At 33.8% G+C, this 14227-nt stretch overlaps 1 protein-coding gene across 1 annotated transcript in view; it reads left to right on the plus strand.

The window, feature by feature from the left end:
* The first annotated feature begins 4294 nt into the window (after positions 1–4294).
* The window catches only part of LOC149547989 (histone acetyltransferase HAC1-like), a 274925-nt gene continuing 264992 nt past the window's right edge, over positions 4295–14227 (plus strand). The window contains exon 1 of the mRNA XM_089792020.1: positions 4295–4463. The gene's annotated coding sequence lies outside the window, so the exon portion shown is untranslated. The remainder of the gene's footprint in view (positions 4464–14227) is intronic.

Here is a 14227-nt window from a genome sequence, read left to right on the forward strand (position 1 = left end):
GTAAGGAAATTCAAATGCAAATTGCTAAGGTTGGAGGGTTAGAAACCAGTGAGGAGGAGATGGATGGAGATTTGAATAGACTGGAACCACTAAAGATTGAAAATTTTAAAGATAGAATGGCACCCTGGTTTCTGTTGAAGGAGGGGGATTTCTTCCTTATATGCAGGCGATGGTAGGATATGACGAAAATTGTGCACTCCAATTTGTGAACAGTTGGAATGAGCGCAAGGTCACAATAAATGGCATTACATTCCAAGTTAATGAGGAAGTGATTGCAATGACGATTGGGTTGTCCATGAGGGGGGAAAAATGGTAGAAGGTCACAAAAATTATGGACGAGGCCAGTACGAGAAACTTCTTCGAGGAGAATGAAGAACTAGTGAGGTATAGGGGAGGATTCAGAAGGGATAAGCTTCTAGCTCCGTGGGACGATGTCTACCGGGTGATTATGAAATACCTTATGCTTGAAGGCAAGTTTGGAGTTTACTACTACTATCACTTTCCACTGCTCAATCATTTTAGAAAAAGGGATTTCATTTCTATTCCATTTTTCTCTTACATTCTCTGGAGGATATGGTTAATGATGTTAGGGAAAAGAGAGGTAAGGGTCTAAATTTTACCATTATCCACCAAGGTCTAATTTTTAGGCTATATTAGTTCCACCTCGCCCTTTGTCCCCCTAGGGTTATAGTGGTTGATAACCAACACCAAAACCGAAATTCCCCCCCAAGTACCAGCACAGGTACCAAAATCTACTCCCTATGGCCCTCCCCCAGCGGAGATGTTAAGAAAAAGAAAAAACCAGAGTCAGCTATAGAAAAAAAGGGTTGTAAAAAAATTAAGGCTGAAAAATTTGTTGTAGTGGAAATTGAGGAGTCAGAAGAGGAGGAAGTAGGTAAGGGTAGGAGAAGGTCGGGAAGGCTGGCTAAATCCCAGGCTAGGTACAAGCAGAAATCCAAAAGATATAGGTTGGAAGAGGAGGAAGAGGAGAGTTTTGAGAGCAAAGAAAGGGAGTTGGAGGAGGAAAATCTCTCTGATTCTAAGAGAGATAACGAGGAAGGGAAAAAAGAGAAAAGTGAAAACTCAGTGGATAATTCCCAGGCGTCTGCTGGTAATACCTTGACATTGACTGGTAAAGACATTACCACTAAGACTCATGTTTCGGCTAGTTTCACCCTTCAACCCATAACTTTTTGTGAGGATAGTAACAAAGTGGACACTTCCCCCATCACTATTTCCTCCCCGGTTAAAGAAAAACATAATGTTTTTATTAACCCTCAAGTTTTGCAGGATGGAATTCAATTGACAAAGACTAATGAGGGACCTGGAAAGGTTGATAAGGATGGGAACAAAAAAGAAGAAGAATGAAATGAAACAACTGCATCATTGGAAAAAAGAGTCAAAACCTTGGAGGAGGGATTCCATTCTTTCTCTAAATTTGCATTGAAGGTCACCCATGCAGCAGCTACCACCCTCCAATTGCTGGCATAGGAGAAGGATGATTCGAGGATGGACATGGAAGATAATAAGCTCCTCTACAAGTTTCTTGCTGATGATTGGGCTTGGGTCCTTCAGGCCAGGAAAGGAAAAGAAAAAGAAAAAGAAAAAATTTGAATATTTTTAAGGGATTTAAGGTTCCTAGTTTTTGTTTGTTTTCTACTGCAACATAGTTGCTGGTTTACTGCTGTTACTAAGACTTGGGTTGACCTATTTAAGCCAATAGTTTTTATTTAGAACTTTATAGTGTGTTTAAGCTCTGTAGTTTTTGGCTATTGTGTTTGGTTATATGATCCTGAACTTCAGTTGGTTAGTTTATTGTAGACTTTTGATAGTTTTGCTTCCTGATTACTGGTGCTTTTTGGTTGATATTGTTTATGTGACTGGGTGGCACCTTGTTAATTCTGTAGGTGTTTGCTGGTAGTGTGCTAATTTTACCAGCTTTTTTTGTAAGGGTCAACCCCCTTGTTTTGGTTGCTTCTTATTTCAAAAACATAAAATAACAACATCAGTTCAATTCAAAGATAAAAAATAATCTAACAGAGACTTTAACCAATAAATCAATGTTTACATATCAATATCAAAGACGACAATAATTTTATTTTAAAAAATAAATGAAAATTAGTTAAATTATTAAAATATTAAAAGTGATCCAAACTCTTAATAAGTTAACAATTATCAAAATCGTCAAATCCAAAGTTGTCTATTCAGTTGTTCCCTTGCGCCTCCTATGGTGTAAGTGCTAGTAGATATATATTTTAGCAATATATCTATACTAACTCACATCGTCTAACTCCACTGTTTTTGCCATTGTAGAATGCCTATAGACATTAATAAGTTCATTCTTATTATGGTTGTTTTTTCTAAGTTAGATATTTGAGTATGGATTATGAGTACGATTAATATCTTAATTATCAAAGTTTTGAATTAAAAAATCAAATGTAAACAAATTTTATTAATATTTTATTTTGCAACATGCAGTATTTTAGAATTTATAAGTATGTACTATAGTTCTTTAATTTTCATATATTTTGAAATTTAAAATAATGACAAATTTATGATTTTTAATCTTATTTTATGTAAATGTTTTTTTTTAATTTACTTGATATAAAACTTAAATTAATTATTTTTATGTGTTAAGCAAATTTTAACCCAAGAGGCTCACAAATTACCATTGTGTTGTTGGCTCTTGCCTAAAACTAATTTGTATTATTTGTTATGTTTAAATAATAAATTATTGTACATGTGTTTTGTCATAAACTTCGCTTAAGGCTAGACATACCACAAACTTGGATTATTTGATGTTTCATACATATTTTTGTTTGCATGCTAGATGTTATCATATGATAACATTTATCCAATTGTGTTCTCAAATTGATTGCATATGCTTGCATGTTCATACCTTAAAAGTATTTTGTGATGATCATTGGTTATATGAGAATTAATATGTTGTTTATGGTTATTTGACAACTAATATGTTCTTGATGCTCAAGAGACTGATTTGAGATTTGTTTTACTATCATGATTAAATTCAGAACATGATATATATATATATATATATATATATATATATATAATGTTTGTATGTATGTATATATTTACATACATATATATATATTTGTATCTACATACAATAGACGCAAAGTCAAAGTTCATAAAGAAAACAAATATATATGTATGTATGTAGATATATACATACATACAAACATATCCCCCTTTGACAGTAATGCTGCTAGCCTACTATAGCTTTAACAATGTAATTTTTAAACAATAGACGCAAAGTCAAAGTTCATAAAGAAAACAAATATATATGTATGTACGTAGATATATACATACATACAAATTGTTGTATGTATGTATATATCTACATACATACAACAATAAGTATGTATGTATATATATATATCTACATACATACAACAGTAATGCTGCTAGCCTACTATAGCATTAACAATTTAATTTTTAAACAACAGATTCAAAGTCAAAGTTCATAAAGAAAACAAATATATATATGTATGTATGTAGATATATACATACATACAAAGTTCATAAAGAAAACAAATATATATGTATGTATGTAGACATATACATACATACAAAAGAAAACAAATATATATGTATGTATGTAGACATATACATACATACAATAGAAAACAAATATATATATGTATGTACGTAGACATATACATACATACAACAGTTTGTATGTATGTATATGCTTACATACATACATATATATTTGTTTTCTTTATGAACTTTGACTTTGCGTTTGTTGTTTAAAAATTAAATTGTTAATGCTATAGTAGACTAGCAGCATTACTGTTGTATGATGTATAGATCTACATACATACATATATATTTGTTTTCTTTATGAACTTTGACTTTGCGTCTGTTGTTTAAAAATTAAATTGTTAATGCTATAACAGACTAGCAGCACTATTGGCAAAAGGAGATATGTTTGTATGTATGTATATATCTACATACATACATATTTGTTTTCTTTATGAACTTTGACTTTGCGTCTGTTGTTTAAAAATTAGATTGTTAATGCCTATAGTAGGCTAGCAGCATTACTGTCAAAGGGGGATATCCGTTGGGAAGGTACAATTGCGATAGAGCATCCTAAATTCTGAAATTGCCATCGATAAGGAGATATGAGGAGGAGCATACATGGGTTTAGTTTCTCCCTTAGAAGTGTAAAATACAAATAACATAGAAATAAAAGGAATCGAAGCCGTAGCTATCGGGGCGAGACTGCGTAGAATTTAACCTTTTTATCTCAAACCCTATATAGACTACGCGCATTTTGCATGACCCAAAAAATACGCCAATTTTTTGTTAAAACTCAATGTAATTATTGAGGAGACAAATTCTGCAACTGTGAAAACAGTTGTACAGTGGGAGTTAAATTCAATTCATTGCAGTTAGTTTTCTGCATCCCAGCTGGCGATATCTCTGGTAGTTTGGTAAAGTCTTTTACCTTTGCCGCACTGCAACTAAATTTGTTTTCTACTTTTGATTGGTCATTTCAACAGCTAATACCTGTGAGTGTCAGAAATATTTCTCTAAATATGAAGAAACATAATCCCCATAATGCATAGGAATCGGCATCATATTCGCACAAGCATTTGAAATTTTTATTATAGGAATCTGTTTTTTCAATAGACGTTGTAAATTCTGACTTAGGGCGTTTTGCACAGACGGATGTTTGCGGGGAATGATAGGTAGTCTCCGACAAAACATGCAAATATAAGGAGTTGTTTACGGACCTTGCTAAAAATGAAGCTTTTTGTATAACTTGCTAATTTGTTGTTCCTGCTTGGTATAAAGTGGCCTGAAATATGATATCACTCAAAACTGGTCAATTTTTAACTTCCTATAATTTAAGCTTTACCATAGAAATAATGGACACCAAAGAAGCAAAAAAATTGTCTTCCCTGGTCTTCAAATTATTTTTTAAATTTTCAGTGAAAATTTGTATCTTTGGTTTCTGTAGCTCACGAATCTTTCCCTTTTTAATCGGTTAGAATTTAAAGCATTAATTGCTTTGAGAAATGATTTAGGATTGAGATATTGCTATACGTAATTATTATGCGTTGACAACCATAATAGCCCGAACGTTACTTGCATGACGCCATTTTCATCCGACTAATAAAATTTGTCGATTTTCAACTCGGCCATTTTCATTTAGATTGAATATAATTGTAAGATAGAATTAGTGAAAGTAAATAATATATGAATGTCCAAGCATATCTAAAACAGTAAATAATAAAGCGAGAAGCAATGGAAGAAGAAAGGGGAGAGAAGTAAAGATAGTAAGATAGAGACTTGTGGTAGAAAAATAACGTACTCAACCATAGGAATATGATAGAATAGAATAGAATAATTTCAACGTCTATCAGGCCAAAGATAATTACTGGGAATACGATATACCACATTGTCTGGAACAAGCTTGTAGTTGTAACTTAGAAGGGCATTCACTTTGATATTATGTGTACGTAGTGCATAATAATAGCAAGGAATACGAAACTGACACCAAAATTATACTGATGACATCTACTAAAGAAGAATACAAAACCAACTCATTAATCTAATAGAAAAGAATTTATACACCAGAGAAATGTAATAATGCCTTAAAATTGTTTGTGCATGCAGAAATTGTTTGTGTTCTTTTAGTGCATTGTTTTTTCGTTTCCTTCTTCTAGGTCTTTGGTAATGTTTTGCCCTTGCAATGGCACTTCCTAGCATCCCGGCAATATTCTTCTTCGCATTTATCATGATTTTTATTAAAGTTAAATTTATTGCTCAAAATCAGAGTCACAATAAACCCAATCTTGGAGTGAACAATCAAAGTGATTCTCACTGCTTTCCTTGCATTTGCTTGTTTCACATTTTGCTTGCCTGCTTCTTGTTTGCAATTGATACTTTATGGCAGCCCTCTAGCCTATGGGCATATTTAGATTTTTCATTTTTTTATGATATTGTTCACTGCTAAACCTATATTTAAATATTTTTGTTCACATATTGATATGCATATTGACAATTGAGTACTGAAATCAATAATTATTTCTTAGATGACATTCAAATGTTGTATGTTAAGGTTCTATAAGGCAGCCCTCTAGCCTATGGGCATATTTAGATTTTTCATTTTTTTATGATATTGTTCACTGCTAAACCTATATTTAAATATTTTTGTTCACATATTGATATGCATATTGACAATTGAGTATTGAAATCAGTAATTATTTCTTAGATGGCATTCAAATGTTGTATGTTAAGGTTCTATAATGTGTAAATGACATGCTTTGTGCTTAGTTTCATATGAATGACATGTATATTTGCAAATTTTAGTGTATATTTTTATATTTCCTTAGATATATAGTCGTCCCTATTTGCCGTCCCCCCCATCCCCAAAATCGCCAGAAAAATTTGCCGTCCTGGAAACTCGAGGGAACATAGACTAAGACACTTATGAAAATTGAGAACATTACACAATTGTAGTAAACAAGCCTTGATAAATTTCTTTGAATGCTTCTTTCATATCATTGTAATTACTACAAATATTCCCATTCCCCCAAATTGGACCAGTTGCCTCTTTATTATCCTTTGCTTTGAGTATATTGAAGAAACATTTGGAACCCTTGTCACCATGATCCTATTCATTTTTGCTCTAATCCTTGCAATCCAGTCCTCCTTTTTCCAAAAGCATCTTCGCTTATGCTTAATATCAATAATATACTTGTTAATATATTCATTATTAGGATCGCTCTACGACTGGCGTTCAACAAGGAAAACTTTTGTTGCATTAGATTATCATGTTTCCTTCTATCCTGAGTGATTTCTTCTTATCATTTAAAAAAATGATTTCCACTTGCTTACAACATAATCCCAATAATCAATGTTTATAAAATCACCAAGAATGCTTTGTAAATCTTTCTCAAAGTGCAAATAGCATGAATACAATCTTGATTTTGTAAAAGATTGACATTTGAGTTGGAAAGGCTCTTATCTCCTGTACATCTCACTATTGCAATTGCCCTTGACCAAAATGTTTACCTCAATGGGATATCGATCAAACATTCTAGAAGAAAGGAATTTCGCACAATTACAGTTTGCTTTGTTATCAAAGAAAAAGGTATTGGTTTGCATAGAGAATTTGTCAAATTTGTATTAAATTCTTCTCCTATCTTTCTAACTATTACATTTTTACTAATAATTTTTCGTTGGATCATGCTTTCAGGTGGATCAAATAAGTTATGGATACGTAGCGTTGTGACCTAGAAATATTTTTCATTCTGTTTCCAGTTTGTAGGAATGTCGCCTAACTTGTCTTCTCTTTCCTCAACCATTTCGATATCCCCTCCAAGAATGTAAAGGACATTTGGTAGTGAGGAAATTGGACAATTTTATAGCTGATTTCTTTTCCTATGATCATTTGTGCAAATACTAATATTTCAATTATCTTTCAATAATAGCCCACATCCCTCTCTTGCATGGGGAGTACTTTGAGTTTTAACATAGGGAAATGTTTTTTTTGCTAACGAAGATGGGCGTACCTCCTCTTCTGTTCACATGACTAGATGCATAGAATTCTTAGTTGTTCCATGCAAATTTCATCATGTTCTAATGTTGAAATCTGATTGCTTTTAACTATTCTGACAAGAAATCCATGTTAGCAATTCTCTTACAAAATTGTCTTAAATTATATTATTTTTATTAGGGGACGTAAGTCACATGATATGCATTTGATATTCATCAGGGGATTGGGGAAGAGCAAGGATGTAATAGCCCAGATTGATATATTCCACAACTTTTCTCACAATAAATTTTCATAATGCAAATAGAGTGCTTTATGCATTAAACTTCAAGTTTGACCAACAAATAAACAATAAAACGCTCATATAGAAGACCCCAAAAATTTCTATTGTATTATAAATTTATTTAACATTCAAGAATACAATAGCATGACCAACAAGTCCATATAAATTCTTTAGAAATATGTTAGTGCATTATACATCAGCAATACAATAACACACATCAAGTCCAATCTTAAATACAAAAATATTGTCAGATTGGAAACATAAGAAAGTGTAAGTTGAGTGAGACACTTGGTGTGACGTCTTCAAGGTCAATGGGGTTGTGTCCACTATCTACTGGCACAAGGGTTTCTATCCTCAGGCTGGGTGAAAGTTGAAGCTTTCCAAATAACTCTTCAAGAGAGACAATGAAGTATGAATCATAAACCACACATATCCCAAATGAACTCTTCATTCCTCTTTTAAGGATCCATCTTCTGACTATTCAAATTCCCATTATGTCTTTTGTCTTATTTCTCTTTTGTCACCTTTTCTCCTTTTTAATTAAAAGAGACTTTTTAAATAGTTTTGATTTAACTCCAAAGTCACTTTTAATTATTTTATAAGTTGGACTTGTAATTTTCCAGTTGCCCCCCAGAAAGGGACATTACAGTCCCCCCTCCTTGAGATTGCTTGTCCTCAAGAAATTAGTACTAAGATCTCATACAAATCTACAAGTAGCTCTGTAGCCCAGCCTGAAATCATATCCTGTCACACGATGAAGCAAGGTGTCCAAATGCAATTCTTTAATCAATAAAATCCTGTATCCCAAGTCAACCTTTGAAACTCTGCTGTGTTTATAGGCTTTGCGACTTCGATCATAAATCTCAAACTGTGTAGTATCACCACATACTCCACAAAATGCAAAGAACACATTCTGTTAACACCTAGATCCCAAACCAGCATGTTAACAAGATCATGGGTGGAGAAATAGATGATTAGTGAATCACCAACCTCTTGATCAACCAATTGAACAAGTAGAACCAACTCATTATGCCTCAAGATGTCACTGCCATAACTTGGATCAACATCAAGAATGTCAACACTGTCACCAATATGCCATTGAACTAGAAAGGTAAACATCTCACATGGAATATATGACATGGAACATACCACATGGAAATTTACCTAAATTATTTCTTTACTAGGCGCCCAAAAACCATCCTCATCAAAGAGACAATTCAACATATCTATTCTTGTGGTGGTTGTGGCATTGGAAGAGGAAATCAACTCCTCCCCAACAAACATGTGCCTCAATTCTTCCCTTGATGTAATCAAGGACTTTAGTGTGATGAAATTTGAGGCAAACCTTGTGATGCGAGGATGAGCTAACTCTCTATCTCCCGTGTACTTCCTCATTGTGGTGATGACAAATGCATGATTGTAGATAAATTTGCATATATTTTTGACCCTTTTTACGCATGATTTGATCCACTCAAGCTTACAAATGTCCTCTAACATGAGGTCAAGGCAATGTGCCACACAAGGAGACCAAAATATTGTGAGGTGCCTCTCCATTAAAGGTTTACCTGTAACAATTTTAAATTAATTAGAAATTTACACATGCTAAGAAACATAGAATTAGAAAAGTCAAAAACTTGATAAGTTAAAACTTAAAATTTAAAAAGCTAAAAGTTTACTTGCAGCAACATAAATTGCTGCATTATCGGTCACCACCTGCACCACATGTTCTTACCCCACCTTTGCTATGACTTCCTCCATAATCTTACACAAGTATGTGTTGTTTTTGACATGAGAGGAAGCATCAACAGATTTGATGGACATGGTGGATCCTACAAAATTTAAATAGAGCGAAACATTTAATTATCATGGATAATCAACAAATCAAAATTTAAAGTATTCAATCATAATTCACAATGCATGTAGGAAAGTAGAATGATCAATGACCTCCACAGGAAACAAGAAAATTGAAGAGTGTTCTATTCCTCTTATCCATCCAACCATTAGTCATGATGGTGCCAGCTTTTACGGTCCGTTCCTTTCGGTGGTCTGCTAGCTCAACCTTCATGTCCTCTACCAGTTCATCTAAGAGGTAGCTACTCAACTCAGACTCAGTGGAGGCTTTAAACCCCTGACCACAAATAGTTACGACATTTGTCATGCCTTGCCAATAAAGGAGACCTGTCACAAATAGATAATGATTAGAAATTTAGATGACAAATCATTTTGTAATATGAATCTATGATTACAGAAGTAGAAATAATTACAATTTAACTTTTAACTTAAAGAAAACAAATAAAAAAGAGTTAATTACCTAGTTACAATAAATGGAATGTTGTAAAAGTACTAAAATGTACAAATTTGTTATCTGGCATCATCATGAATCCCCTTGTTCAAACCTATGCTCTCAAGCAAGGGTTGTGAGCTAGGAGTAGTGCGCGGCACAAAGTAACTATTCAATTTGGACTTTCACACTCTAGGTTGAAATGTAATAGTCCTAGGCTCAGTATAAGAATGACTAGCACTAGCACTAGCACTAGCATTAGCACTAGCACTAGGATGAAAGAGAGGCCTAGAAGAACCCTCTCCAACACAACCTACAGATGCAGATGTGAATGCCAATGCGGATGCGGGAGCATGAGAGCCAATAGCACGCAATTGTTCAAGTTGTCTTTTCTTATTTATCTTGTTCCAATGTCTATAATGCCATATAACATTTTTTCGTTTTGCCTCAACTTTGTTGAGTGCATAGGGTAATATCATGTCCAGGTATGCCTGCAATATGGTATTTGAATCTATAGATGCCATCCGAGTTTATTTCGTTACAAAATTAACATTTTGTTTGATGTTTTGCTCTTCTAGGAAAATCTTTGGTATAGATCCAAGCCTGATCATTTATTTGTGGAAAATGAAAGTTATGCAATAAGAAAATTCAATTAAAAACTTAGAAAAAAAGAAACAACAAACCCTACATTCTTTTGGAGCAAATTGTACAATGTAAAATTAAATAGATGTTTGCAATTTTGTTATAAAAATATTGTAGGATTTGCAAGATTACAGCTTCCAATTTAATTAAAAAAAATGTAAAATACTAAAAACTAGAACACATTCAAGATTTACAAATTAAAACTAAAAAAATTGACAAAAGAATGAAAAATACCTTAATATACAAAAAAAATCAACACTTACCTCTTGTAAATGAGTTGAGGAGTGTTGCTATTGGCTCCTTAATGCTCCCAATGCAATCTTTTGGCCTCTCCAAATTGATTTTTGATCTCCTTGATGCTCTTCTTTCTTGCTGTTTGTAACCCACCTGTTTCTCTTTTCTCTTCTTCTTTCTCACTTTTCCTCTCTTCTTCTCATGCTAAACAATTAGAAGGACTTTGAGGGTTATAATAAAGAAGGAAGGCAAAAAAAACATTATAAAAATATGTATTTTTTATGTTTCTAAGTCATTCTAGTTTCTTGTTGCGTTGTTGATTTTTCGAGCCGGTTTTTGGCGATTTTAGCGATTTTTGGATGAATCGCCAATTTAGGCAATTTAGGCTTTTTTGAGGCAAAAATCGGTGAGCTGATTTAACGAGTTAACAAAAATCGCCCATGCTTGATCAGATCACTAAATCGCCTAAATCACCCGAATTGCGGCGATTTTTCGTTCCTCTGGTAAAAATGGAATTTCTGATTGACCCTTCAAATCATCCCCTATAATAGCTTCATTTTTCTCTAACTCTTGTATTCTAGATTTAGCAACCCTTAGGTTAGAGAAATTTTCATTTTCAGCTGCATCGTTTTTAGAATTGTTCCCAACTCAAAATGTATTGTTTCATCCACTATGACATAATGGTTTCCAAACAGTTCATTCTCATGGGGAGGCTCATCCTCATCTTTGGACATATCTTGTAGATAGGCATCCTCATGAAAACAGTTGCCAATAATCACTTCCAAATCACCAAATAAGATGCCATTCCAAATCTTGCCATCATCCATAGCCGGTTCCCTTTCATGGTCTTCATTATGTTGAAGTTAGACAAATGAATCCCAACTTCCTCAATGCTGATTGACACTTCTCGAGCTAATTCTTTTTGCTTGTTATCCCCACAATTGTGACCAAGTGACTAAAAATGCTTGCAAGTAAAACAGATTTGTTCTTTCCTTATTTGATTCTTGCTTATTTTCTGAGATCCTACAACCTATAATTCCCTTGCATTTAGTTCTTCTTTAGCTCGCTGTTGTTTATACTTCTCAATTCTTGGCTCACATTGTTTCAACACCTGGTTGACCAACTTATAAGTAGTTTTTGAAGCATCTTGTTCTTGCCTTGAAATTGCTAACAACATATGCATAAGAGGCTGGAAATGAGTACCACTCTCATTTATGGTCATTACCATACTGATTTCCATAGCTATAAATATCTGCATGATGCTCTTACCTAGTTGTGCTCAAGAAATGCTGAAATATGGTGTGAATTAAATCATACAATCCCAAGTCAAGTAGTAGATTGCACAACTTGATATTTGCAAATGGTTTTAGTATGTTTGCCCTTCTTGGGAAATGATGATTACTGTTGTCACCACGATATTGGAAAGTATCAACAATAAGGTGAACTACCTCCTTTTTAGTGTCTTCCTCATAGGGTTCCCGTGGCGTTAAAATTCTAATGACATCCATCAGACAAGAAGTAACCAGGAGTCTTACCTCCCCCTTTGAATGCTTCAACCATTTGTGAAGATTCAACACTGCCATTGTAGGAACAAGAGCAACCTGCAATAGTTCAGGAGGTGATTGATTGACCATGGTGAAACATCCTTCCAATTGAATCAATGTGATGAGATCACTTTCCCTTTCTTGTGATTCCAACCCTGGCTTGCTGCTTGTCTCAAAAAGTACTTTGGCCAAATTGTTTTCTGATGCCATTTTTAAATCTGACACCTCTTTCAAGAGCTATCCGTTTTTACCCTAGTGTTTAAACAATTCCTTTTTCTTTTGTGCAGATATATCTTTGGCTCACTCTTAGTTTTGTAGGCAATCCGAGATTTTATGTTATTCCCACCTCATTCAGAGCTGTGCCAAGAGTATCACTATGCAAATTTGCGGCTAGATACAAAACTCTGGCCATTCCCTTCAACAAACAATACACCAAGGAACCACAGTTGGTAAATCTAAGAATGCTAACAACACTTTCCCACTGAACCAGAGATCTCCAAAAGCCAAGTATGTACTCCCTTATAGTTTGGTAGAATCAATTTCTTGATATAGCTTCAAACAATTTGCATAGATAAATTATCACAACCCATACCAACATGAGACTTGACTTAGAATTTTATTACAACTCACATTGACATAGGGGGGTGTTTAGTCAAACACTTGAATGTCATTTTTAGATATTGACTCTAATTCTTTGCCTTTAATCCCAACAAACACTTTACAAGTTGTATGCAAACAATCATCATATACTTGTTGCCTCACCAGTTATATAATATTTCATCTTCTAATGGATTTCTTGTGATAGATAGTCAGATGCCTTTGCTGATGCTCGAAATACAAAGAGGATTGTGAAATACGTATTTCCTAGAGATTTGATAAACTGAAAGTTACCCTCCCGTTCAGCAACATAGAATGTTTCTAAGATACTTAAAACTCCTTGCCTAGATTTAAACTAGCTTTGTTTGTTCAACAATGCCTAATAAACAATGCGACTTTCACAACACTGTAATTTTGAGTGTTTATCTTTCATATGAACCTAGTTATCAAATTGTTTTCCCAAATCAATGTCAAATTGTTTGACCACGCCTTGCACCTTACTTCACCCAATTATAGAGTTGGGCTCTATAGAAACTTCCCTTTCTTCTTTGTTTAACTCGATTTCAATGATAGATTTCCACGAACACTAACACATGGGTATATGAAACTTCATTGTCAGTATTATAATTCTCAACTTGCTAATATTAAAAGCATACGAGGTAACACATTCCTTGCTCAAGAATCATGACTAATATTTGTAATGGAAGTTGACACCTTTCACAACAATTTTGGAGTATCCTGTGTGGCGCTAAGAATATATAACCACTCCTAGTTGAGAAATGACAGATGTCTAGAGGATTTGATGACACAAACAGTAGACATTACATTTCTCCCACTATTCTATGAAATATGTTTGTAACTACCCTTGTCTCTGTGACCGTTTTCTTCCACCTGTTTTGTTTTCAGTTTCAATGACTTGGTCATTTTAGAGATGGAGTTTAAGTTACTGCAAAAAGGCTCTCATGACATTCAGAATCTTGTTGATTTTTGTAAGGATTATTGAGACTATTGATACTTAGTGCCCCTCGAAGATCAATAATTTGATGTTGTCTTCCTCCTGTCGATATGCCAAGATAAAGAACTGCCTCACACATTTACCCGACGTTGGTTAT

The sequence above is a fragment of the Cupressus sempervirens genome, chromosome 7 (assembly GCF_028749045.1).
Source record: "Cupressus sempervirens isolate cs-2001-9-10 chromosome 7, ASM2874904v1, whole genome shotgun sequence".
Taxonomy (NCBI): Eukaryota; Viridiplantae; Streptophyta; class Pinopsida; order Cupressales; family Cupressaceae; genus Cupressus; species Cupressus sempervirens.